Source organism: Tachyglossus aculeatus, chromosome 18 (genome assembly GCF_015852505.1).
Source record: "Tachyglossus aculeatus isolate mTacAcu1 chromosome 18, mTacAcu1.pri, whole genome shotgun sequence".
NCBI classification, from domain to species: domain Eukaryota; kingdom Metazoa; phylum Chordata; class Mammalia; order Monotremata; family Tachyglossidae; genus Tachyglossus; species Tachyglossus aculeatus.
Genome location: NC_052083.1, coordinates 21,605,400 through 21,632,880, shown reverse-complemented (window position 1 = coordinate 21,632,880; position 27,481 = coordinate 21,605,400). Strand labels below are relative to the sequence as shown.

General features: G+C 43.6%; 2 pseudogenes; both read right to left on the bottom strand.

Annotated features, from left to right (window-relative positions):
- Positions 1-2: 2 nt before the first annotated feature.
- LOC119940045 lies at positions 3-16,837 on the bottom strand (annotated as a pseudogene).
- A 6,077-nt stretch (positions 16,838-22,914) lies between these two features.
- On the bottom strand, positions 22,915-23,839 carry LOC119940044 (annotated as a pseudogene).
- Between the last annotated feature and the right edge of the window lie 3,642 nt (positions 23,840-27,481).

Here is a 27,481-nt window from a genome sequence, read left to right as displayed (position 1 = left end):
TGCTACTGTGGACGATCCGAGAAATGAAGGGCTAAAGGAGTCATGTTCAAAAGGGGGTCCGTAGGACTTTTTGGGAAGGGCACAAGGGTATTGGTCCTCGTGACGTACTGGGGCCTGAGATGGATGAGAATTGTTTCTGATCGACTTTTTGTGCTCTCCATAAGTATGTCAGTGCTGCAACAATGGCTACCACGTCCTTGGAACTGACCGCCTGCTGGGTTCCTAGGATGGGAGAAATGCTCAGCAGACATTCAGGTGAAAGGAAGGCCATGATGGGCTCTTCCCGAGTCAGTCCTCTGGCAAATTTCACCCCAGATTCCTGTCTCAGACGGTACATACAGCGAAAGCCCCTGACTGGGACTGTCGGACTGGTTTTATTACAGCCGCCATTATGTGGAAGGAAAGACTTGTGTAGAGGCAGCTGTATGCTCCCTTGTGGGACCCCACACGACCCAACCCCTGGAGGGTTCGTTACTTTTAAGCCTCATCTTTTTATCACCCCTACCAATTATTTCCTGGTACCAGAGATGACCATTGTTGCATTGAGAGGTGTTAACGAAGAGGTCAGGAAAGCTTCCATATCCCCCCAACTGTGGGAGACAGTGGTGTAGGTAAAAGAACAGACCTTCCATCTAAATCTGTACCCACGATTCTGGTCATGGCACCTAAGAAATGAAGCTAGCCTGTGTGGCCACACTTGTTGATTCATACCTCTATCTTTAGCGATATTTGGTCATGATGGCATCAGATCCACTCCGGAATAACACACGTGACTTGACGCCGGGTTGTCGAAGGTGAACTTCTTCTGGGCAGATAATGTGCCTGGTCCTTCTGTTGCCCTACTGAGAGCTCACTTCCTCCAGGAGGCCTTCCCAGACTGAGCCCCCTCCTTCTTCTCCCCCTCGTCCCCCTCTCCATCCTCCCTGCTTTACCTCCTTCCCTTCCCCACAGCACCTGTATATATGTATATATGTTTGTACATATTTATTACTCTATTTATTTTACTTGTACACATATATTCTATTTATTTTATTTTGTTAATATGTTCAGTTTTGTTCTCAGTCTCCCCTTTCTAGACTGTGAGCCCACTGTTGGGTAGGGACTGTCTCTATATGTTGCCAACTTGTACTTCCCAAACGCTTAGTACAGTGCTCTGCACACAGTAAGCGCTCAATAAATGCAAATGATTGATTGATTGATTGATTGATTGTTACCTTCTACAATACAGTGGTGTCACTATGGCGAGGCAGAAGGGCAGAATATCTCTGCTCAGCCCTGCAGGATTCAGGTGCTATTGTACACCCCAGCTGGGAGGATGATCTGTGTCTCACATACAAGAGGTGCGAGCTCCCTCCATCATCATCATCATCATCAATCGTATTTATTGAGCGCTTACTATGTTGTACTAAGCGCTTGGGAAATACAAATTGGCAACATATAGAGACAGTCCCTACCCAACAGTGGGCTCACAGTCTAAAAGGGGGAGACAGAGAACAAAAGCAAACATACTAACAAAAATAAATATGTAGATATATAAACAAGTGCTGGGGAGGATACAAGGCGATCAGGTTGTCCCATGGGGGGCTCACAGTCTTAATCCCCATTTTCCAGATGAGGTAACTGAAGCCCAGAGAAGTGAAGTGACTTGCCCAAAGTCACCCAGCTGACAATTGGCAGAGCTGGGATTTGAACCCATGACCTCTGACTCCAAAGCCCGGGCTCTTTTCCACTGAGCCACACTGCTTCTAAGCACTTGGGAAGTACATTCCATCAGTGCATTCCATCAGTGAATGTTCACTGCTCCTTTACTCCTTGGCCAGTTCCATGGTGTTTTTTGCTCTAGGACAAGAAGCTTCCCTATATTTTCACTCGTGGGGCTCACACCCAAGTCCATTAACCCTAGTTGGATTCGTAAGATAAAAACAATGAAAATGATAGTAATTATAAAATAATGATAATAACATTTAGTAAGTTGCCTCTAGTTGTTCAGACTCAAATGAGACAGGGCCTCTGTCCTACCTGATTAACCTGGATCCACCCCAGTGCTTAGAACAGTGTTAAATAGGAAGGAGTAGGAATTAATCCGCGTTTTACAGATGAGGTATCTGAGTCATCTAGAAGTTAAGTGATTGGCTCAAGATCACACCGGGAACTAGTGACAGAGCCAGGATTGAAACCTAGGTCCTCTTATTTCCTTGCACTAGGCCATGCCTCTTCCTTATATGATCAAAAGTAATACCGGACTTAAGTTCCAAAGGTGGAGCTCTTCTAGACTGTGAGCCCGTTGTTGGGTAGGGACTGTCTCTATGTGTTGCCGACTTGTACTTCCCAAGTGCTTAATACAGTGCTCTGCACACAGTAAGCGCTCAATAAATACGATTGATTGATTGATTGATTTCATCCTATTCACTAAAATTGCACTTTGTGCCCGTAAATCCATCACGTGAAATAACTGTCCCGATTTATTGATAGGGAAATTTTAATCACTGTACGGCCCTAGTCACTCTGGCAACTCAGAGATAATACCCCAGAATGAGGGAAAGGAAATGCTCACGTGCTGGGAAAAGATAACCCTTGAAGAAGTAATGGCCAACAGAACTCTCTAAAGAGGCATGGTTAAAATCACTCCAGAGTTACCATCGCTCCTTATCTTTGATATGAAATCCATGGACAAGCAGCACAGCTGAATAGAGAGAGCATGGGGCTGGGAGTCAGAGGACCTGGGTTCTAATCCCGGCTCTACCAATTACTTGCTGTGTGACCTTGCAAATCTCACTTCATTTCTTCTGTATTCCAGAATCCTCAACTTTAAAAAGGGGGATACCTTTCTCCCTTCTATTCAGACTGTGAGACACATGCAGAAGAGGGACTCTGTCCGACCTAATTGGTTTTTACCTATGCCAGAGTTTAGAACCTTGCTTGACACATAGTAAGCGTTTAGTACAAAAATACAAATGTACAAAATGTACAAAAAATAGTACTTACTGAGTACTGTGTGAGCAGCCCTGTGCCTAAGCGACTGCTATTTTCTTATGAAGCATTTCCAATTTTCAGGCTGCTTCATTTCCAAAATCCATATTTCCCAGAGTTTCAAAAAAACCCAGTTCCTGAGTTTCCTAAGAACCTTCCGGAGGTGGGGATCTGAATATCCAGGGCATTGGCTATTATCTCTTCAGCAGGCAAGTAAATCAGGCAAGCAAATCAGGCAAGTAAACCAGGGTATAATAATCTTACTCATAATCATAATCATCATAGTGTTTGTTATGTGTTTCCAGTGTGCCAGGTACTGTACTATGTCTTGGAGTAGATACAAGATAATCGGGTTAGACACAGTCCTTGCCCCACATAGGGCTGACTGTCTTAAGCCCCATTTTACAGATGAGGTAACTGAGATACAGAGAAGCAAAATGATTTGCCCAAGGTAACACAGAAGATTAGTGACATAGCCAGGATTAGAATCCAGGTCCCTCTGACTCTCACATCCGTTCTCTACTGACAAGATTACGCTGCTTCTAGAAAAGAAAGGAGTAATCAAGAAAGGTCATAGTCCGTATACAACCCGGATGATTGTGATAAAATCCAGGCAAATCAATGCTGCAAGCATCTATGGCTGCCATAGGGGCAACAATGCCTGAGAAACACCTAGGAACAATTTGGAAAGCACCAAATGGCCTAGACTAATGAAAGTGTATAACCACATTGTTCAGGCATGTCCGCTGTGTGCCTATCAGAAGAGGGGGCACGGCAGGTAACACACTGACCTCCAAGGTTCTAGGGCAAATAGTACAGAACACATTCTTGGGAGATATATGTGAATTATAATGACTGTTTTCTTAACTAAAATGATATTTTCCATATGTTGTGCCCAATTTTTAATTTCTTTTAAACTTACAATTAGAATTTGTCAACAAAACAACAAGGACTTGCTTTTTTCTGACCGTCCTTGAATTATCAATGGATTATCCCAAATTCTATTTTAAAATAATGATTCATACTTGTCCATTATCCTTATCACTGCCCCTTTCACATCCTTGTTCCTCAGAGTATAGATTAGGGGGTTCAGCATGGGGATCAACACTGTGTAGAACAGAGACACAACTTTATTCTGCTCAAAAGAGTGGCTGGAACTGGGCTGAACATAAGTGAACACGATGGTTCTGTAATATAGAATAATGGCCGTCAGGAGAGAGGTGCATGTAGAAAAAGCTTTCTGTCTCCCACTGGTTGCCTGGATCCTCGCGTTGGCACAAAGGATCTGTATGTAAGAGATGACTATGGTTAGGACAGTCCTCAAAATAATGATGGCAGCAGAGATGGAAGAAATGATTTGAATCAGGTCAACATCAGAACAGACAAGTTCCACTAATGGAGGGAAATCACAGAAAAAAAAATGATTGATTTCATTGGATCTACAGAAGCTAAACCAAACACACAAATGGTAAATAGCATGCTATGTAAACAAGCCCTGACATAAGAGGTGGACACAGGTGGATAAGGTGGACGCAGACTTAATTGGGTATGGAGATGGTATAGGGCAGGGGGTTGCAGATGGCCACAAAATGGTCATATGCCATCTTAGCCAGTAAGATGCCATCTGAGGTCCTAAAGACAAAGACAGAGCAGAGTTGGGCAACACAGCCAGCAAAGGAAATTGAGTCTCTCTCCCCTAAAAAGCCCTTTAGCATCTTTGGCGTGACAGTTGATGAAAACAAAAATCGATGAAAGCCAAAACGCTCAGGAAATGGTACATTGGCATGTGAAGCTGGAAACTGTCCCTGAATAACATGGCAATGCTGAGATTACCCATGACTGTGACAACATAAACCACGAGAAACAATGTGAAGAGGAAGATCTGGAGGACAGGATCATCTGTTAAACCCCAAATAACCAACTATTTCATAGAAGTGTGGTTTCCATCAGCCACGTTATTCAAGACGAAGACTCTGAATGAAAAAGATTTTAGAAGCATTCCAGTTCTGCCAGCTCTCACCTTCATACTTACCTGCCCCCTTCACCCACTAATTGCCAGCCTTAGTCCTACCTGCCAAATATTGTGAGAGCACCATAAAATTAACAATAATAACAACAATATAGTTGGTAGACATGAATCCTGCTCTCGAGGAGTTTACAGTCTATTGGATAAAACAGGCACTAAAATAATTACAATTATAATTACAATCTGTACGTAAGTGCTGAGTGGATGGAGTGCCTAACAAAATGCTTTGAAGGAACGGACCAAGGTGTAAAGACAAGGCAGAGGGGAAGGAGAATGTGCAGGTAGGTGGAGCAGCATGATTCAGTGAATAGAGCACAAGCCTAGGAGTCAGAAGACTCTGGATTCTAATCCCGGACCTGCCACATGTCTGCTGTGTGACCTCAATTAAGTTACATAACTTTTCTGGGCCTCAGTTACCTCATCTGTAAAATGGGGATTAAGAGTGTTGGCCCCAAATGGGACAGGGACTGTGTCCAATCTGATTAATTTGTATCTACCCCAGTGCTTAGAATAATGTTTGGCACGTAATAAGTGCTTAACAAGTACTATTAGTAGTAGTAGTATTATCATTGGGTCATGTAAGTTCTCCTGGAAGAGAAGTGATTTTAATGGCGTAGTGGATAGAGCACAGGCCTGGGAGTCAGAAGGTCAAATGTTCTAATCCCAGCTCTGTCACTTGTCTGCTGTGTGGCCTTGGGGAAATCACTTCTATTCTCTGTACCTCAGTTCCCTCATCTGTAAAATGGGAAGAAAACTGTGAGTTCCACGTGGGACAGGTTCTATGTCCAGCCTGATCTGCTTTTATCCACACCAGCGCTTAGTACAGTGTCTGGCACATAGTAAGCACTTGACCAATACCACAGTTAATAGGGCTTTGATAGTCTGTTGAATATGAGCTAGGGAGGAAGGTCCAGGCAGGAAGGAGCATGGGAGCAAAGGGCTGACCGAGAGAAAGACCAGATTGAGGCACAGGAAGTAGGTTGGTATTAGAAGAGCGAAGTCTGTGGGTTGAGCTGCAGTGGGAGAAGAGCAAGGATAGGTAGGAGGGAGAGAACTGTAGTGGACATTTTCTCCAACCACCCACCTTCTGCTCATGCCCTCCCCTCTGCCTGAAGCTACATTCCCATTCAAATCTATCAGGCCACAGCTCTCCTCAGCCTCTAAATCCTCCTGATGACCAGGAAGAATTCCTCCATTAATTTTCTTCTCCCCAGGTTTTCTCTTCCCAACTAATAATCAGTCAATCAATCAATCGGATTTATTGAGTGCTTACTGTGTGCAAAGCACTTTACTAAACATTTGGGAGAGGACACCGTAACAGAGTTGGTAGACATGCCCCCTGCTCACAAGGGGGACACAGACATTACAATAAATTAGGGTTACGTACATAAGTGCTGTGGGGCTGAGGGTAGTGTGAATAAAGTTTAAAAATCCAAGTTCAAGGACAATATAGAAAGGAGAGGAAGTAGGGGAAATAAGGGTTTAGTCAAGGAAGAGGTCTCAGCTCTCGGAAACTCAGATACCCAAAGCATTTTGCATGTATCAATTTACATCATTTAAGGACTTATGTATTAAATTACAAAGCTTTTCATTCTTTTTCTCTTTCTCACTTTAAACAATTTTGCATTCATCTCCCCCTCTATACCGTGACCTGCCTGAGGGTGGGGATTGCATCTTCAACATCCAACATTCTCTTTCACATGCTCAGTGCAGTGTTCTACACAATGTAAGTACTCAGTAAACATCATTGATAGACTGATATAACTACATTCTTCCCCCATTTTTAAGACACAATATCTAAGAAAAATGGAGTTTAGAATTACTAATAACTGAACAAAATGTATTAGTAGACAACTAACTAAACGTATTATGTAGAAATAAGAACTTTGTATTTCCTCTCTACTAAAACTGACTAGCATAATTTGGTTAACTATAGAGAGTGCTTTCATTCATTCATTCATTCATTAAATCGTATTTATTGAGCACTTACTATGTGGAGAGCACTGTACTAAGCACTTGGGAAGTACAAGTTGGCAACATATAGAGACGGTCCCTACCTAACAGCGGGCTCACAGTCTAGATGTAAATTCTTTTATAGTACATAAAGACCAGTAATACTATCTCCTGAAATAATATCTAAACTCAGTTCCCAGGCTAGTGGATAGAAAGACAGAGAACTAAAGACACCATTCAAGAAAATCAGAGACCTTCAAAGCTTTGTCAAATTCCACTGCAATATTAACTACAGAATGTCATTCACTAGAGATTTCACACATGCTACTTCAAACCAGGGTTGACTTCAGATGAGAACAAAGAGAGGCAGCTCACAGAGTGCACTGCCACCAGGATGCAGCAAATGGTGTGGGCGTGGCAGGACGACCTTGCAAAATGCAAGGATTTTCACTTCACAACTTTGAAGAATTGCAATTTTGACATTTGATAATTGTGCTATTAAAATTACTAGTAGATCACGTCATGATTTACAGTTATCATATATTTTATTGAGGTATATTCACTTGCAACGTTGCAAAACGTTTCACGTGACATCACTGTGTAGCACTGTTTGCCCTGCACCAAACCCAAGGTGTTGAATGCTTTGGTAATGCAGCCCCAAAGAGGGTATAGCCAATTCCTTCCCACGTAAGGACAGGAAATGGCCACCTTCCCTAGAATGGCATCCCAAATGGTGGCATCCTTAGAGTGGCATCACATGCACTCAGTTACCTACTCAGTCATCACAACTCAGCAAAGGTCTCCTGATGGCTGGGAGTCTTTCTTCTCAGAAAAGTATCTTCCTCATTCACTTCCCTGTGCCCAATCTTCTATTTGATCAAAACTAAAAGCAACAAGATTGGTGTTATCAAGATTGCCTATCTCTCCTGTATTCTCTGACTCCCTTTGCTAGACACTATCCCAACATGGCTGTTCGGAAGCCGGAGGATGACAGCAGATGGAAACTGGAGTTGGAAGTTGGACAAGAAAGCTATGCTTCTTTCTCAACTACAGGAAAGTAGTACTTCTGCCCTGAATGCCCTGTGAAGGAGTGAGGTGTGGACAATTTGTTGCCACAGCGTGGCTCAGAGGAAAGAGCACGGGTTTGGGAGTCAGAGGAAGTGGGTTCAAATCCTAGATACACTACCTGAATGTTGTATGACCTTGGGCAAGCCACTTAACCTCTCTGTGCCTCAGTTACCTCATCTGTAAAAATGGGGATTAGGACTGTGAGCCCCATGGGCTTTGTTTCCAGGAGAGAGCTTGGAAGTATTAATGGAGTCAAGCAGATTGCTTTGAAAGAGGCTCTTGAGAACAAAAAGGTGGATATTGCCTTCATCTGCAGCGAGAACAGCAACCATGAGGAATACATCAGGTTCACTTTCTTGTTTTTGTCCTTGACCCTTTGACTTCTGATCATTTTAGCTCCTTTTCCCTGCAGCACGGACCCATTTCAGCAGTGGAATCAATCACGCAACAGTATTTATTGAACACTCACCTTTACACTGTACTAAGCATGAGGGAGAGTACAATAGAGTTACTAGACCTGATCTCTGCTCTCAAGGAGCTTACAGTCTAGCAGATAATAATAATAGCAATAGTAAAAACAGTGGTACTTATTAAGCATTTTCTATGTGCCCAGTATTATACTGCATTCTGAGGAAGTTACAAAATAATCAGGTTAGACACAGTTCCTGTCTCGTGGTCATAGTCTAAGTAGGAAGGAGAACAAATAATTACTCCCCATTTTGCGGATGAGAAAACTGAGGCACAGGGAAGTTAAGTAACTTTCCAAAAGTCTTACAGCAGGCAAGACTCCCCTTTATTAGCCATGAGGTCAGAGCCCTTTGGACTCCGAGGTAAGCTGAGTGAGAAGCAGTGTGGTGTGGTGGATAGAGCATGGGCCTGGGAGTGAGAAGGTCATGGGTTCTAATCCCGCTCTACAGCTTGTCTACTGTGTGACCATGGCCAAGTCCTGTCACTTCTCCGTGTCCCAGTTACTATATCTGTAAAATGGGAATGAAGACTGTGAGCCCCATATGGGACATGGATCGTATCCAACCTTGTATCGCCCCCCAGGGCTTAGAACAGTGCCTGGCACATAATAAGTGCATAACAAATACCTTTTTTTAAAAAAAAAAAAGAAGACACGACTCACCCAGCCTCGACGGCTCAGGGAAAAGAAAAACTCTCTCCTTTCCCCCTCTTTCCTACCTACCAAATCCTATAACGCATCCAGGATCAGGCTCAGGCAGACCAGGGAATCATCCGCAGCTATCCTTCCTCCTGGTGGCTCCCTGAGACAGATCCTGGTTGCCCTCTGTAGCCCTCTCCTGGTTGCCCCCCCACAACCACTCTCCTAGCCTTACAGAGGCCAACTTGCTCACTGTGGGCCTAACCATCTCTCCAGAAGAGAGCAGCTCCAGACGAGAGCTCCAGATGACAGCAGATGAGAGCGGTAAATCTCCCCAGCCCCGATCCAGCTCCACTGCCCACAGTTCCTCACTCCAAGCCCTTGCCTGATTGTGCATCCACAACCCAGGTCCTCTCATGCTTGGGAAGAGAGAGTCCCCACCTCCAGCAGTGTGGCTTAGTGGTTAGAGCACCGGCCCGGGAGTCAGAAGGACCTGGGTTCTAATCCCAGCTCCACCACTTGTCTGCTGTGTGACTTTGGGCAAGTAACCTAACTTCTCTGGACCTGTTACCTCATCTATAAAATGGAGATTATGACTATGAGCCCTATGGGGAACATGGACTGTATTCAACCTGATTAGCTTCTATCTACCCCAGAGCTTACTACAATGGCTGGCACATAGTAAGCACTTAACAAATACTTCTAGACTGTGAGCCCGCTGTTGGGTAGGGACCGTCTCTATATGTTGCCAACTTGTACTTCCCAAGCAATTTGTACAGTGTTCTGCACACAGTAAGTGCTCAACAAATACGATTGAATAAATGCATGAATCAATGTGGGACAACCTGATTACCTTGTATCTACCCCAGTGCTTAGAACAGTGTTCGGCACATGGCAAGCACTTAACAAATACCATTATTATTATTATCATTATTAGTATTAGACTGTCCATGAAACAGTGAGTCCTGTGGTTTCCTGGAGTATGTACTTTAGACTTAGTTGAAATTCACTCACAAAAAAATTCCTTTACAAAAGATGGAAAATATTGGTGCATTTGCGGAATGTTATTTAGGTCAAATATATTGGCTCTAATGATAATTCTGCCCATTGTGCTTCTTCAATGGGAGAAATGAGACTGCAAACTGGCTCCCAATATTATGTAGGGTACAATAGTTTTCTTGCTACCTTCCACTACTGTTTTCAGGGCGGAGCTCTCTGGTGTATTTCAGGGTCTACCTGAGTCACATTCGTTAAACCAAATGATTCATTACACAGTTTGACAAAAAAAGAGTTTGACAGAAAGAATAAATACCACAGAGGCATAATGAAGTCTACATAATGAAGTCTAACGTAGCAGATAGTAGAATAAAAACTGTCCCTGATCTCCTTATCTTGTATAGTTCCCAGAGCTTAGTAAATTGCTTGTCGTAAGTTCTTAGCAAATACCACATTATATTATATTGTTATCATTATTATTACTTACTAGACCAGAGTATAAGGACAGGGATACTGTTATGTCAGTCTCAGAACGTGTCTCACTCACTTAGTATTATAATACTACCACATGCTGAGAGAAATGGGCATTTATTGGAGCCAGCAATTGCAATGGGAGCCTGAAATCCAAGAACCTTTTATAGTAGTTGTTGTAGTAACAGGGCTTATTGAGTTACTACAATCTACCAAACATTTACTTCAATAAAAGTCACAAAGACATAAGGGGGGATAGGGAAGTAAACTAAAAGGAAAGATAGGAAAATAAACATAAAAGAAAAAGTGCAACGTTGCTCCCCGTGGTTTCGGGGGCAACGCTCGGGTTCTTACCCTCTCCGGGTCTTCGGACATCTCCGGACGCGGCCCGCGCATTCACACCAGGAAGAGTCAGCCAGAGGTTCAAAGCTTGGTTGCCGTTTATTTGCTATCAGTGGTTACATGGTTGAAAGAGAGAGAAAGCGAGAGAGAGAGAGAGAGAGAGAGAGAGAGAGAGAGGGAGAGAGGCGAGATAGAGAGAGGGAGAGAGCGTGCGCATGCCCCCCCTTTGTCTTGTTCGTCTCTTATACCTCCCGTTGCCCGGGGGCAGGGTTTTCTCGGGGGATGGCGTATCGAGGCTTTGACCGCCCTCCAGCCACTAGCCTAACAACAGCTCTGTCCAGTCACGAAGTGTTTGCTCTGGCTCGCCCCCAGCCACCCGTTGCCAACCATCGCTGGCTGCGGATATGGCCTTGAGGTTGCCTCCGAGCCTTGCAGGTGCAAGCTTGTTTTTCTTGCCCTGGTCTCTTTATCTCCTGTTGTTGAGTCTGTTTGGCCTTGAGCCGTTGGGTACGGTTTGTGTGCACATACTGCCTGTCTCATCGCCTTCCTCCTCTCCCTACGTGTCCCCCTCCCGTTATGGCAGGGACCGCTAAGGGTGTCCACGGAATGGGAGCATCTCGACCTTAATCTCGCGGACCACCCGGGCAACAATGGAGCAAAAGAGACGAAGGATGCACGGGAGGCACACGAGCAAAAGCAAAACCCCCTTTTGATCCTTCCGAGGCCCATGGCCACCGGGAGGATCACATACGACCCTCCTCAGGATAACAAAGGTCTTCCGCAAAGCCGGCGCCTAACGTAAAGGATAAGGAAAAGACAAAAATCCAGGCAAAAAGAAAAGATAGAAAAATCCAACAGAAAAATTCAAGCACAACTGAGCACACACAACAATCCAGGCACAACTGAGCACACACAACAATCCAGGCACAACTGAGCACACACAACAATCCCCCTCCTCAGCGAAACACAGCATCCAGACGGCGCTGCATGTCTGTGACTTCAGCTTTGGACAGGGGTGTGGTCGGGGTTTGTAGAAGCATCAGGGTAGATGAAGCGCGTCGGAGGCAGGCCTTCAGGAGCTGAAAAACACAGCACAGCAAAAAACCAAACCAGCGGCAAGACACACAAATAAGCAACCAGACAAGATCTCACAGGACCGAGGCCCATCCAGTAGAAGTTCGACGCAGCCGTAAAGCTGGGACAGTGGGTGGCTCGGAACCTTGAGAGTCAGCAGAAACCGATGGGGGAGTACAATCAGGAGGCGAAGCATCCAAAACGGCTGGCTTCACCTGGGAGTGATGGATCCATGAGGGGCGCTCGGCAACACGAACTGCAGAAAAGGAAGACAAGAGAACCTGGTAGGGCCCCTCCCAGGATGGCTTAAGTGAACCGTTGCCGACCATGCGCTTAACCCAAACCCAATCTCCAGCGATGAATGGATGCAGATGATCCGTGAGAGGGATGTGCTGATGAAGGATTCCAGCAGCCTGCAGCTCAGCTAGAATTCCCTGGAGAGACAAAACATAGGCTCGCAGGGCATCATCGCCCTGGTATGGTGCATGTAAAGAACATTCAATTCCAAGTGGTCGATTCATTCATTCATTCATTCAATCGTATTTATTGAGTGCTTACTGTGTGCAGAGCACTGTACTAAGCGCTTGGGAAGTCCAAGTTGGCAACATATAGAGATAGGTCGATAAATTTCAGATAGAACAGACTCAGTAAAATGTGATCCTTGATCAGAATCAATAACAGCAGGTGGCCCAAACCTGGGAATGACTTCCCGCTAGAGACATTTCACCACCGTAAGAGCAGTTGCTCGGGAGGAAGGGAAAGCCTCCATCCACCTAGTCGGGTGATCAACAATGACTAGTAAATATCGGAAACGACCCAGCCCTTGGAAGTGTCACAAAATCAACCTGTAAACCCTCAAAAGGGGAATAGACCCAAGGGCGTCCCCCCCCAAGGGAACCCGATGATCAGGGTGAGCATTGAAGCTCTGGCAAGTAGCACAACTGGCTGTGACACGTTTGGCAACAGGATGAATACCTGGGGCAAACCAAACTCGAAGAACTGTGGCTGCCAAGGCATCTGCACCAAAGTGAGTATCCTGGTGAAGACCCAGACAAACTGGTCACAGTGCAGCAGCGGGCAAAATAGGGCGTCCATCAGGGACCCAAAAGAGTCTGTCCCGTTCCAGTGCCTCATATTGCCGAGGCCACTCAGCTCTTTCCTTATCAGTAATCAGGGAGGGCAACAGAGTGCCAGGCATAGACGTGGGGGCCAGGCCCATAACAGGAGCTACACATACAAGGGGGGCATGCCGAGCTGACCAACAAGAGGCCTTGTCGGCTAGGTGATTGCCCAAACTCGGGGAATCACTTCCTCGGGTGTGGGCATGCACATGCACGACAGCCACCTCGGCTGGGAGCAAGAGGGCCTGTAATAGGCATTCTATACGATCCCCAGTAGCAACCTGACGACCCGCTGAAGTGAGGAACCCACGACTTTGCCACAGGGCACCTGTAGCATGACAGACCCCAAAGGCATACTTAGAGTCTGTATAGATGGTCACACGCTTCCCTTTACCAAGTAATAATGCCTGTGTAAGGGCTTCAAGCTCAGCTGCCTGCGCACTGCAAGAAGCTGGGAGTGAGCCGGTCCACAGCACAGAGGTTAGGGTAACAACAGCAGCGCCGGTGAGGCGCACCCCTTGGTCCATAAAGGAGGATCCATCTGTAAACAAAGTTAGATCAGAAGAGGACAAAGGCTCATCGCGAAGGTCAGATCGAGGAGCGACAGTTTCCCGAACTACTTTGTCACAATCGTGAATTTGGTCAGTCATGGGAGAGGACGCAAGCAGGGCAGCTGGATTCAAGGAGCCACAGCGCTCCACATGTACCTGCGGATTTTCCAATAAAGCAACTTCATATTTAGTCAGGCGTGCCACAGATAAGGCTTGGGTGGCTGCTCCACGAAGGATAATAGGCTACTGGTCAATAGTGAGGACCGAGAGTTTGGCACAAAACACCTGAGGCTACTCCGCGGCGTTCATGAATGTACAAATAGAACGGCTTACTGTAGTCAGGGAGTCCCAGGGCAGGGGCTGAACTCAGGCATGATTTTAGTGTCTGAAAGGCTTCTACAGCCTCGGGAGTCCAGTCCAGGGGCTCTAGGGAAGTCATTTTTAGGAGCTCAAAAAGGGTCTGGTTAACAACCCAAATTCTGGAATCCAAGCTCGACAAAACCCAGCTGCACCTAGAAAACCTCTCAGGGCCCGCTCAGTAGTGGGGCGAGGCATGCATTGAATAAGGCTTGCTCGCTTGGGGGCGATTGCTCTTTCTCCCGCCCGCAACATGAACCCAAGATATTTTACCTGGGGCTGACACCACTGCAGTTCCTCGTGACTAACTTTAAGACCAAGCTGAGGCAAACATGCTAGTACCTGGAGGGAACCTGACCGACACAGATCCTTCGTGTCCCCAGCAATAAGGATATCATCCACATACTGGAACATACTGATCCCTTCGGGTAATATGAGGGGAGATAAGGCTCTGCACAATTCTCTCGAAAAGATAGTTGGGGAGTGAACAAAACCCTGGGGAAGTCTCGTCCAGGTTAGTTGTTAGTTACCTTCCCAGGTAAAGGCAAAAAGGCACTGGCTCTCACAGGACACCGGGATAGTAAAGAAGGCACCAGTAAGATCAATACAAATAAAACAGGTTGCTTTGGGGCTCATGGAGCTAACTACTGCCGTGGGACTTGGAACCACAGCATGCATAAGCAAAACGTAAGAGTTAATTGCACGCAAGTCCTGGACTAACCGATAAGACAGAGGGGAGCCTGGTTTTCACACCGGCAACACAGGAGTATTACAAGGAGACCGACATTCGACTAAAATTCCCTCGTGTCTCTTCTCTTTCTCCTTCACACACACTTACTCTAACCTTCATACACATACAATTTCCTTCAGAGACAATCTCTCCACCCATCATTCCCCCTTATGGGACACCTGCTTTGCAGGGTGTAGATGCCTGAGCAGACAATTTCCTTCAACTGCAATTGCTTCACCTTCTCTTTTCTTTCTCCTTTTCCCTCCTTCTTCCTTTATACACATACAATTCTTTTAACCATCGTCTCTTCTCTCTCACTAAGACGAGTGAAAAAGTCATCAGAGGTTTCCCTTTCCCTCTGGATCATCCCGTGGAAGGAGTCCCAATTAGTAGGTTTCCGGCCCAATTCTTGGATGGCAGCTAGGAGAGTCTGCTGCCCTTGAAACGCTGCACGGAGGATACCGTGTATAAGGAAGTCCACGTCCTTTAGCTCCCCCGGGTGGGAGTCTTCATAGGCCGTCATCTGTTCCCCGATAACGTCCCACCGCTCCTCCCTGATCCCGGAACCAAATATCCACGGGGAGGTCATAGTCATCTTCCCTATAAATTCCCTTATTGTTTTCAGCTCAATCTTTACCCCCTTACTTCTCAATATCTTGTAACAGTGCCGGGTGTACAATTCCTTATCTTCTGGCTTATATATGGGCAACGATGGTGCCGTCCCCATCTTCCCGCTTGACCTTTAGCTACCTGGCCTACGGGGCACTCTCCCTGGCCTTCCCAAATGGGGGTATCCGAGTCCACGTTGGGCGCCACTCGTTGCTCCCCGGGGTTTCGGGGGCAACTCTCGGGTTCTTACCCTCTCCGGGTCTTCGGACATCTCCGGACGCGGCCCACGCGTTCACACCAGGAAGAGTCAGCCAGAGGTTCAAAGCTTGGTTGCCGTTTATTTGCTATCAGGGGTTACATGGTTGAAAGAGAGAGAGAGCGAGAGAGAGAGAGAGAGAGGGAGAGAGGCTAGATACAGAGAGGGAGGGAGCGCGCGCATGCCCCCCCCCCCCTTTGTCTTGTTTGTCTCATACCCCCCGTTGCCCGGGGGCAGGGTTTTCTCGGGGGATGGCGTATCGAGGCTTTGACCGCCCTCCAGCCACTAGCCTAACAACAGCTCTGTCCAGTCACGAAGTGTTTGCTCTGGCTCGCCCCCAGCCACCCGTTGCCAACCATCACTGGCTGCGGATATGGCCTTGAGGTTGCCTCCGAGCCTTGCAGGTGCAAGCTTGTTTTTCTTGCTCTGGTCTCTTTATCTCCTGTTGTTGAGTCTGTTTGGCCTTGAGCCATTGGGTACGGTTTGTGTGCACATACTGCCTGTCTCATCGCCTTCCTCCTCTCCCTACGGTGCAACAATATAAATTAGGATACAAGTATCAAAAATTGGAACGAACTATTTGTCATATATGTGGTACTAAAAACCCCTGGAGCTCCGGAACATATCTTGTATTTAGTAATATGAACAATAAAAGTCGAAGGAGAACTATAAGATGTTCATAAACTCTGTTATTCATCTCAGATGTGCTGAAAATACTAAAGCAGTGGATTTTTCTAAAGTATTACTCACTTGGTGAAATTAACTGCCTTTGAGCTGTACAAGAGCCACTATCTCTAGTATTTTTGCCACCATATGTGAGAATTCAATTTAGGAAATTATGTCTCTACTCTGAAATCCAAATAACGCCTTATAACCTGAGATAGTCTTTAGAATTTTCAGATTCTTGTGGTTTTGTAACACTTCATTAAAATCTGAGAAGACTATGAGGAACTGTGTCCAGCCTGATCATCTTATATTTACACCCTGTGTTTAGCACAGTGCATGGCACATAGTAAGCACTAACAAGTGCCACTATAATAATAAAATCTACTGCATTGTTATGGTTTTAAAATCTAAAATCAGCACTATCGAAAATAATTATTTAAGCTCCCATTAAGTATGACACTCACCTTTGGGGCAGGAAAGAAAAATCTCTGGATCACAAAGAGATTGTTGAGGTATAAATAGTGCTTGATCATGACTGCCATGGTTTGAGGACATTTGGGAACTCTCTCCCTTGGAGCTACAAGCCAGGGTTATGTCTCTCAGTATGACATCAAATATGTCCTTTTTTGCTATGTGGTAAATTAAAATTGAATGAAACTTAACACTGATGATTTGAGAGGTGGTGGCTAATCTATATTGCTGACCATTCCTGGATCTTGTAAGAAGGTGAATTCAGGTCTTAGTTTAAGATGGTTTGGAGCCATTTCTGCTGAAGAAAGAAAAAAACAGGTGAAAAATATCAGCACAATTAATTGTGCATGTTAGTTCAACTCTACCTCCAGAAACCCCATTGCTTTTTTAAAGTTTTTTTAAATTTCATTTTCCCAAAAGAAGCGATAATTTACTCAATGGAAAGATTTTGGGACTAGAAGTCTAGTTCTAGTCCCAGCCCTGCCACTGACCCTGCTTTGTAGCCTTGAGAAAGAAAACACTTAATCTCTGTGGGCCTTATTTTCCTTAACTCTTAAATGGGAATAAAATATCTGCCTTCCCTCTCTCATAGTTTGTTACCTCCGAAGGGGCCAATGACTGTGACCACAACCCTTTGTTCATAGTATCCATCAGTGGTACTGAGCACTTACTGTGTGCAGAACACTGTACTAAGCAATAAAAGACATTTGGTAGCAGTGTTCCCTGCCCACATGGAGTTTAGCGTCTACAGAGGATCTTACAGGGACTTAAGAAATAAAATATTTACTCTTCCAGAAATTGAAATAAGAACTATGCATCTAGGCATAGGAGACTAAATTAATATTTTTCCCATTATTCAAGTCTATCCACAAACCTGTTTCCATGTCAGGAATTCTCTTCTACCCAAAGTCATCAATATATCTCCTTTCAGATAAATCCCTGTATATCTAAGTGTGTTCCTCATGGTGTTGGATAAAATTTATTCCTAACCTTTCTTTGATTAAACTTTTGAAAATTAGAAGACTTGTTTTAACAGTATTTATTAATTACTTAAAATGTGTCAAACACTGAGGTAGACACAAGGTTATCAAATTAGTCAAAGTCTCTGTCCCATATGGGGCTCACAGTCTACATTGGTATTGAATCCCCATTTTACAGATGAGGAAACTGAGGCATAAAGAAGTTACGTGACTTTCCAAGGTCACACAGCAGGCAACTGGCAAAACCGGGATTAGAACACAGGTCTTTTTAACTCCCAGGCCCAAGTTTTTTACATTAGGCCATATTGCTTTTCAAGACCCTTGTTAATTCAACCTCAACTTTACCTCCTAGTATCAATTTTAACAACATTTCCCCATATGTTCTATTTATGTTGCCGATTTGTCCATCGCTAGCACTTAGTAAAGTGCACATTAAATGCTCAATAAATACAATTGAATGAATTAATGAATTTTGTAAACATGTGCAGCAACACTGACAGCCTGCATGTTTCTGGCAATCTGGGTCCCTGTGGGAATGTGAGTTGGAGGGGTGAGAGTGCAATCAGTGCTGTACAGACCATTAGAGCTATGATCAGTTCCTTTCCCACAGGTTCTCTCTCCTGCCTGATGTCTCTATTTTTATCCTGGAGAGGTGAACTTTTCCTTTCCATTCTGTTCCCCTTGCCTGGGGGAAGGATTGACACCACCAGCTAAAGTCTATGCCTAAGTTTGATGGGTTCATCCTGGAAAGGGCAGGAGTGGCAAACTGGGCTGCCCACCAAAGTATGTTGCTTTAAATCCTTATCTCATGAGCCGCTTTAGACTGTGAGCCCACTGTTGGGTAGGGACTGTCTCTATATGCTGCCAACTTGTACTTCCCAAGCGCTTAGTACAGTGCTCTGCACACAGTAAGCGCTCAATAAATATGATTGATGATGATGATGAGCCTTCATATGAATAGATCTCTGCTGGGGACTCTGTATACATTTTCCATCATTTCCCAAGATAATTTTTCAGTAGGGGGTAAGGGATTCCTGTGCAGCAAGAAATGTCTAAGATGCAGAATCCTTCCCACCCATGGCACCTCATTAAAAGCAGAACACACCCATAACTATTGACTGCTTGAAGTTCAGAATCTTTGCTAGCATTGTCCTCAAAATTGCTTTTCTGAGGCTTCAAACCTGAAATGGGCAATGAAAAGGAACACCCTCTCTCCTTGCAGTAATTTATGGTCTTGTATCTTCCCCTGCTCTTAGTACAGTGTTTGACACAAAAGAAGCACATAATAAATATCACAATTTATCATGATCATTATTGTTATTAATAATAAGATCCATCAAATGGATGTGGCAGAATTTTTGTCCTATGATTTCAATTCTGTGGTGAGCTACCACAACAGTTACTCCCTGAAACAGCCTTGTGGGCTTAGTGCTCATTGAGTGCTGGGTCTGTGGTATAGTAGTTATTATTATGGAACTTTTAAGGGTATACTATGTGCCAAGCACTGTTTACACACTGGGGTGGTGGACAGCTTGGAAACAGTTTCTGTCAAAACATAGGGCTCACGCTCTTTACCCCCATTTTACAGATGCGGTCACTAAGGCCCAGAGAAGCAAAGTGACTTGTCCAAAAACACACAGAGGACAAGTGCCAGAGCCAGGATTAGGTCCCAGGTCGTTCTGGCTTTCAGGCCTGTGCTCTATCCATTAAGCCACACTGCTTCTCTCTGGATTCTTTTGTCCTGGAGTCCAAGATCCCATGAACACTCATTCAATCAATCAATCAATCAATCAATCAATCAGTGGTATTTATTAAGCACTTACCGAATATAGAGCACTGTTCTTTATGCTTAGGAAGTATAATTCAATACAACACAGTTGGTGGATTTGATCCACAAGAAGCTTACAACATACAGGGGGAGACAGACATTAAAATGCATTATGGAAAGGGAAAAGAGTAGCACGATAGGGAAAACAGCCCAACGTTGACAGAAGCAGTGTGGCCTAGTGGATATAGGTTGGGTCTGGGAATCAGAAGGACCTGTGTTCTGGTTTTGACTCTGCACTTGTGACCTTGTGCAAGTCACTTCACTTGTCTCTGCCTCAGACACTTCATCTGTAAAATGGGGATTTGAGACTGTGAGCTCCATGTGAGACATGGATTGGGTCCAACCTGAGCAAGCTTTTGCTTAGTACAGAGCCTGGCACATAGTAAGCTCTTAATATGCACCATTAAAAAAGTGGGATGGCCAGCAGTGATGCCCTGATGTGAAGTCAGTTTCCAAGATTTGAAGCAATGTTCATCTTAACACAACTTTTCCAGGAGGAACATATGTGAAGAACGGATGAAAGTAAGATACCCAGTTGTGGTTTGCTTAGCAGTATTGGACAACGGAAAGCAATTGAAGCAAATGAAATAATTAACGAATGTACGAAAAGCATCCAACGAAAGCAGAAAAGTTGAAAGCTGCTAGACAAGGCTGGTGCATTGCAATTCTTAAAAATAACTCTTTTTGATGGTTCTGACTGGCACAGCCAACAACAGTTGTGATGGCCTGAAAAAGGACTATGTGTGTGAGTGTGTAAGGGATAGCCAAGCCTATCAGTGAATATCAGTCTTCTTCACATCTGTTAGATTGTGCAATAAATTCAGTCTTTGGTGCTAGCTGTGTTTTCAAAATATTCAGCCAACAGTCCTGTTGAAAGTGGGCAAGGGATTCGTTGAGGTGGAAAGGGGAAACCACATTATCCAGGAAGCAAAGGACCTGATCAATTACCATTTTGTACTATCCCATACTTTTTACCGTAGTAAGGAGTGGTCCTGGGTGGAACCAAGACCCCAGAGTTCTTTTAGAGGGGTGCAGGAGAGAAAAACAAATAATTCTCTCTTTTCTCCTGGCTCTTATTAAGGGAATTCTTGGTTGCTATAGTTTTGAGAACCAGCTCCACGGGATTAGCCTCTATTACCTAAATGAATGTATGGGAAGGTAGGCTAGAGAACCTGGTGGGGGAGGGGGGCTGTTAATGAAATGGTTTCTGTAGATTGAAGAATGACTATAAACAGAATCAACCTCATCTATCAGTGCCACCATTTCCTTTTAACGGGGGGCAGGGCTTTTGAGGATAGGGGACTGAGGAATGGCAAGCAGGTTAGGCAGTGTTAAAGGGGCAGTTAGACACAGTGTGGGAGTCTTTCAACGGGGATCTCTTAGAGATATGATAGTTGCATGCATTAAATCATTAATATGGTATACAGCAGCAGCCAAAAAAAAAAAAAGATAAACAAGGACCAGGTTTCAAAAAGGAGATTCAAAATGCAAGAGATGAATGAGTTTTGCTCCTGTGTAAAAGCAGGATTTGCCTGCACTTGGAAATCTGTGGGCAGTCCTGCTTGCCATACTTTAGAAACAATATAAAGCACCTGGAGATAGGACAGAGAAGAGCAACTGAGGTGATGGCTGTGGGTAGGATGGGGAAGTAACTGAAGGTCACCCTAGGCAGGTACCAGGTCTACCATGAAGAAGCAGCGTGGCCTGTTGGAAAGAGTACAGACTGGGGAGTTAGAAGTCATGGGTTCTAATCCCACCTCTGTCACTGTCAGCTGTGTGACTTTGGGTAAGTCACTTAACTTCTCTGTGCCTCAGATACCTCCTCTGCAAAATGGGGAGGAAGCCTGTGAGCACCACGTGGGATGATCTGATTACCTTTTTTCTACCCCAGTGCTTAGAACAGTGCTTGGAACATAATAAGCACTTAACAAATACCATTATTATTATTATTATTATTATTATAACCATCCTTCATATCATCCTCTCTCAAGCACATAATACAATGCTTGTGCACAGTAAGTGCGCAGTAAATACCACTGATTGATTGATTGATCTGCTTGAGAATAAATGGAAAGTAATAGGACTCCTGTTTAGAAAAAGATTGGGTACGAATACGATTCAAGTTTACTGAAATATGCAGGATTTGGGCAGGAAAGAAACAAATGTGTTGTTTACTAAATTCCATGATAACAAGACATTAAATATCAAAGTAAGGCATTCACAATGAACAAAAGGATAGTGAAAATGAGAAATTAATTATTATAGAAATTTATGTAGGCCAAAAATATCAGTGGGTTGGAGAGGGGGTTGGATAATGCATGGTAAAGTGTAGCAAAATGGGTTTTTAGCGATGAAAGTTATGAATACTGGATGGTATACTCCTAGGCTCTTTAGTTAAGGGGGACCACTTTCCCATGAATCCTCCAAGAATCCTGGTGTCCCTGTGGGGAACAGAACACTGAGTTGAGTGAAGTATTGCCTTAACACAGATCAGAATATCAGTATTGTTTTAATGATATTTGTTAAGTTCTCACTATGTACCAGAAATTGTACTAATTGTACTACACTGGGGCAGAACCTCCAGTTGTTGCTTATCCACCTCTGCATCAAACAGAAACTCCTTACCATCGGCTTTAAAACATTCAGTCACCTTGCCCCCTTCTACCTCTTCTCACTGCTCTCCTATGTTGACCAGCCTGCACACCTTCCTCCTCTAATGCCCACCTACTCAGTGTACCTCCATCTCATCTACATCACTACCAACTCTTTTCCCATGTCCTGCCTCTGGCTTGGAACACTCTCCCTTTTCATATCCAAAGCAAAAATACTCTCCCCTCACTTCAAAGCCTTATTGAAGGCCATCTCGTCCAAGAGATCTTCCCTGACTGATCCCTTACTTTTTTTCCCACTTCTGCCTGCATCACCCTGAATTGTTTTTCTATTTATTCACCCCACCCCACAGCACTTATAATAATAATAGTGATGGTATTTGTTAAGCGCTTACTATGTGCTAAGCATTGTTTTAAGTGCTGTTACATACCCTTAATTTGCTTATTTATATTAATGCCTTTCTCCCTCTTTAGACTCTAAGCTTGTCATAAGGGAATTTGTCTGTTATAATGTTGTGCTGTACTCTCCCAAGCCCTTAGTATAGTGCCCTGCACACATTAACAGCTCAATATATACTATTGACTGATTGACTGAACATAGTTGGTAGACACTTTCCCTACCCTCCACAACTCATAAAAGCGATTTATTGGTTGAAAACAGACACAAAATTTCAAAATGTCACACAATGCATACTAACCCAGTTTCATTATCAAAAGGTTATTATCCAATATTACAAAGAACAAACGTTTTTACCTATTATCTTAATCACTACCCCCTTCACATCTTTGTTCCTCAGAGTGTAGATTAGAGGGTTCAGCATGGTGACTACTACTGTGTAGAACAGAGACACAACTTAAATCTGCTCCAAAAAGAGGCTGGAACTGGGTTTCTTGTAAGTGAATGTGAGGGTTCCACAATATAGAATACTGGCCATCAGGTAGGAGGTGCAGGTAGAGAAAGCTTTCTGTCTCCTGTCGCTTGCCTGGAGCCTCATGATAGTAATTAAGATTTATACATAGGAGATGACTATGGTTAGAATGGTGCTCAATATAATGATGGCAGCAGAGATGGAAGAAACAATTTGTACCAGATGAATGTCAGAGCAGGAAAGTTCTATTAAGACAGGAACATCACAAAAGAAATGATTGATTTCATTGGGTCTACAAAATTCTAAATACAAAAGAAGTAAATAGCATGATATTCAAATAGCCCCCCAAATAGGAAGCAGCTATGACCTGGACACAGACCTCATTGGACATGGAGATGGCATAGAGCAGAGGATTATAGATGGCCACATAATGGTAATATGCCATTATAGCCAGCAAGAGGCTCTCTGAGGTCCCAAAGACAAACACAGAACAGAGCTGGGTAGCAAAGCCAGACTATAATCTCTCCACAAAGAAGCCCTGGAGCATCTTTGGTGTGACAGTTGATGAATACCAAAAGTCAGTGAAAGCCAAATGGCTCAGAAAACGGTACACTTATGTATGAAGTTGGTAACTTACCCTGAATAATATGATAATGCTGAAATTGCCCAGTACAGTGACAACATAAACCACTAGAAAGAACATGAAGAGGAAGATATGGAGGATGAAATTTTCTGTTAATCCCAAAATAATGAACGCTGATACTGCAGTGTCATTTCCATCGGCCATTTATCTCATGATGTTGTAACTGTTATTGGAAAAGATGGATTTTAGAAAAATAAATAAAATGGAAAAGGATACATTTGCCCATTTTTGTACAGTCCATTGTGAATTACTGATGGAGGGTGAATTATGTCTGTTACTCACAGATACTAGTATCCCCCCCATTCATACTGACTAGCATGATTTGCATTAATATGGCTGTTGACTTTGAAACCATAATTCCATGTATATTGTATTAAGACTAGTAGTCATGTCTCATGCAATTATATCCAACCTTAATTTTTATCTAGGCAGGAAAGAACACATTTCACAGAAAGACATTGAGTTAATCAATCAATCATATTCATTGAGCACTTACTGTGTGCAGAACACAGTGCTAAGCTCTTGGGCGAATCCAATATTATTTGTTATTTCCGCATTGAATCTTGTCAGCTCTCTGCTGGTGGTCTTTCTCTCCTACTGTTGCATCTTTGTTGTTTGTGGTCCTGAAATTCCCTTCAGGAGAGGAAAGGTGCAAGGCTTTTTTCTACTTGTGTAACCCACCTGACCGTCATTGCTTTGTTTTATGGGACCCTCTTCTCTATGTACTTTCAACAGCCATATACAAATCATGCCTTGCCTTATGACAAAGCAGCCTCTGTGTTTTATGGTCTCATCATTCCCAGGTTCAACTCCCTGTTCTAAAGCCTGTGTAACAGGGATGTGAAGGAGGCCTTGAGAAAAGTGATAGAGAGTGAAGTTTTGGGGTGAATTAACATGGTCAGCAGTGATATTATAAATCAGTAAACTCTTATTTTTCCATGTTCCTTGAAAGTACTGGTTATTAAATTTGTAGCAGTGGAATTTAACATTTTAAAATTAAATGCACTGGGATGACATTCTTTTCAAATTTCCGGTTAAGCAAAAGTTGCGTTGTGGTACTCACCCTGTTTCCAACCCCATGCCTTTGTGTGTAAAACTGTTTATTCTAACACTGTATTGCACTGGTTTCTGTCAGAAACACTTTGTCAGAAGATTGTTACCAAATTCTCCTGTCATATTCTAGCTAAAATGCAGAGTGAAAACGTGTGTCAAGGAAGAATATGCAGACTGTGTCGTATTCTATGTAAATGCATCTAGTGTGGTTTCATTTTCTAATCATGGCAGATTAAACTCTGTGCCAGTGATGGGACTCTTTGGCTGTATGTGAAGCTTCCTGGGTGAAGGTTAAGGCTCTGCAGAGTTACTGGACCTCAAACCGTACACCTAACCTATATCCCAAGACTATTCAATCAACCAATTGTATTTACTGTCCTAAGCACTTGGGAGTGTACAACGTAACAGTATAACAGAATTGGTAGACACTTTGGTCGACAGAGAAGCAGCATGGTATAGGGGGCAGAACTCAGACCTGGAACTCAGAATGTCATGGGTTCTAATCCCAGCACCACCACTTCTCTGCTGTGTGACCTTTGGCAAGTCATTTCACCTCTCTGTGCCTCAGTTACCTCATCTATAAAATGAGGATTGAGACTGTGAGCCCCACATTAGACAGGGACTGTGACCAACCCGATTTGCTCGTAGCCACCCCAGCGCTTAGTAGACTGCTTAGCACATAGTAAGTGCTTAACAAATATCACTATTATTATTATTACATTTCCTGACCACAAAGAGCTTGCATCCATGCCCAAATATGTATAAAAATAAAAATTCTACTTTCCTGACTGTATCTGATGAAGCAAGGACATGAACACATTAGGAACTCAGTAAGTTGGTTTGGATCGAATTGCTTATGATGAAGCTTGGAATTTTCACCACAAATCTTGCCCAAGTAATTGCTTTCTACCTGAATATGTTATGTCAACTAAGCAAACCATAAGATATATTGATTGACTCATCTTTTCACCTCCCCCTTCTTCTCTTCCTAACCTCCTACCCTTTCCCTGAGTGAATGGAATTCTTCTCATTAGAATAAAAATCTTTCATTTCTTAATAATAATAATAATAATAATGGTATTTGTTAAGTGTTTACTATGTGCCAAGCTCTGTTCTAAGCGCTGGGGTAGATACAAGCTAATCAGTTTATCTCATTTGGGGCTCACAGTCTTAATCTCCATTTGACAGATGAGGTAACTGATACACAGAGAAGTTAAGTGACTTGCCCAAAGTCACACAGCTGACAAGTGGCGGAGCCAGGTTTAGAACCCATAATGTCTGACTCCCAAGCCCGTACTCTTTCTGCTAAGCCCCACTGCTAAGTGGTCAGGCAGCAATTGCTGGTTAGAATTAGGTTGTGGAACTACGTCTGTTATGATTATATTATACCTACCCCAATTCTTGGTTCATGTAATAAATACCATCATTATCACTGTTATTATTATGATTACCTCATTAGACAAAAAAAATTTCTAAGTCCCTGGCCCTGAAGAAAATTATCTGACCTGAGAGACTTTCTGAATAAAGGACACCTTGCAGAGTTCACTTAACATTTTAATTTCCATTTTACCTTTCTTAATTGGTTGATGATTTCTTTTTTACTTCCATAATTGGTTGATTATTATTATTAATCACAATAAAAACAATGATAATGATGGTTTTATTACACGAGCCAAGCATTGGAGTACATATAAAATAATCGTACTTGACAGGGGAGTTATTGCCTAAGAAGGAGGGACAATAGGAATCATAAACCCCTTCAACTGATAGGGAAACGCAGGCACAGAGAAATTTGCCCAAGTGTTTTGCCCAAGATGATAAAGCAGGCAAGTGGCAGCATTGAGATTTAAACCTGATTTTCCTAACTCCCTGTCCCATGCTCTTTCCAATGCCTCCTCTACTGAGCCACCCTGCCTCCCAATAGGAACTGTATCTATAGATGGGATCCCCTTTAATGAATGAACAGATTTTTTATTACTTCTGTTCTTCCACACGTGTTTCTGCGGTAGTAGTAGCAGTAGTATTTATTTCAATCAATGTCATATTTATTGAGCGCTAACTGTGTACAGAGCACTAAGATAAGTGTTTGGGAGAGTACAATAAAACACTATAACAGACACATTCTCCGTCCACAATGAGCTTACAGTCTAAAGGGGTTGACAAACATTAATATAAATAAGTGAATTATGGGCATGTACATAAGTACTGTGGGGCTGGGAGGGGGGGTGGATAAAGGGAGCAGGTCAGGGTGATGCCTAAGACAGGGGAAGAAACTGAAAAGAAGGCCTAGTCGGGGAAGGCTTCTTGGAGGAGATGTGCCTTCAATAAAGCTTTGAAGTTGGAGAGAGTTACTGTCAAATACGAAGAGCAAGGGAGCGCCAGACCAGAGGTAGGATGTAGATGAGAGCTCGGGATTGGGACAACCAAAACTGAGCTAAGTAGGTCAGCATTAGAGGGGAGAAGTGTATGGGCTGTGTTGTAGTAGGAGAGCAGAGAGGTGACATATGTGGGGGCAAAGTGATTGAGTGCTTGAAACCTGATTTATTAAGCATTTACCATGTACAGACCACTCTCCTAAGCACTGGGAGAGAATGCACAGGTTATTTTAAGTATGAATAATGTATAGTACAACAGAAAATGAATCAGTATTCAATGAATGTTCAATGTGCAAAGTCCTAATACTAGGCACGGTTTTATTTAATCATGCCAGGGGATCTACTCGTAAAAGCATAT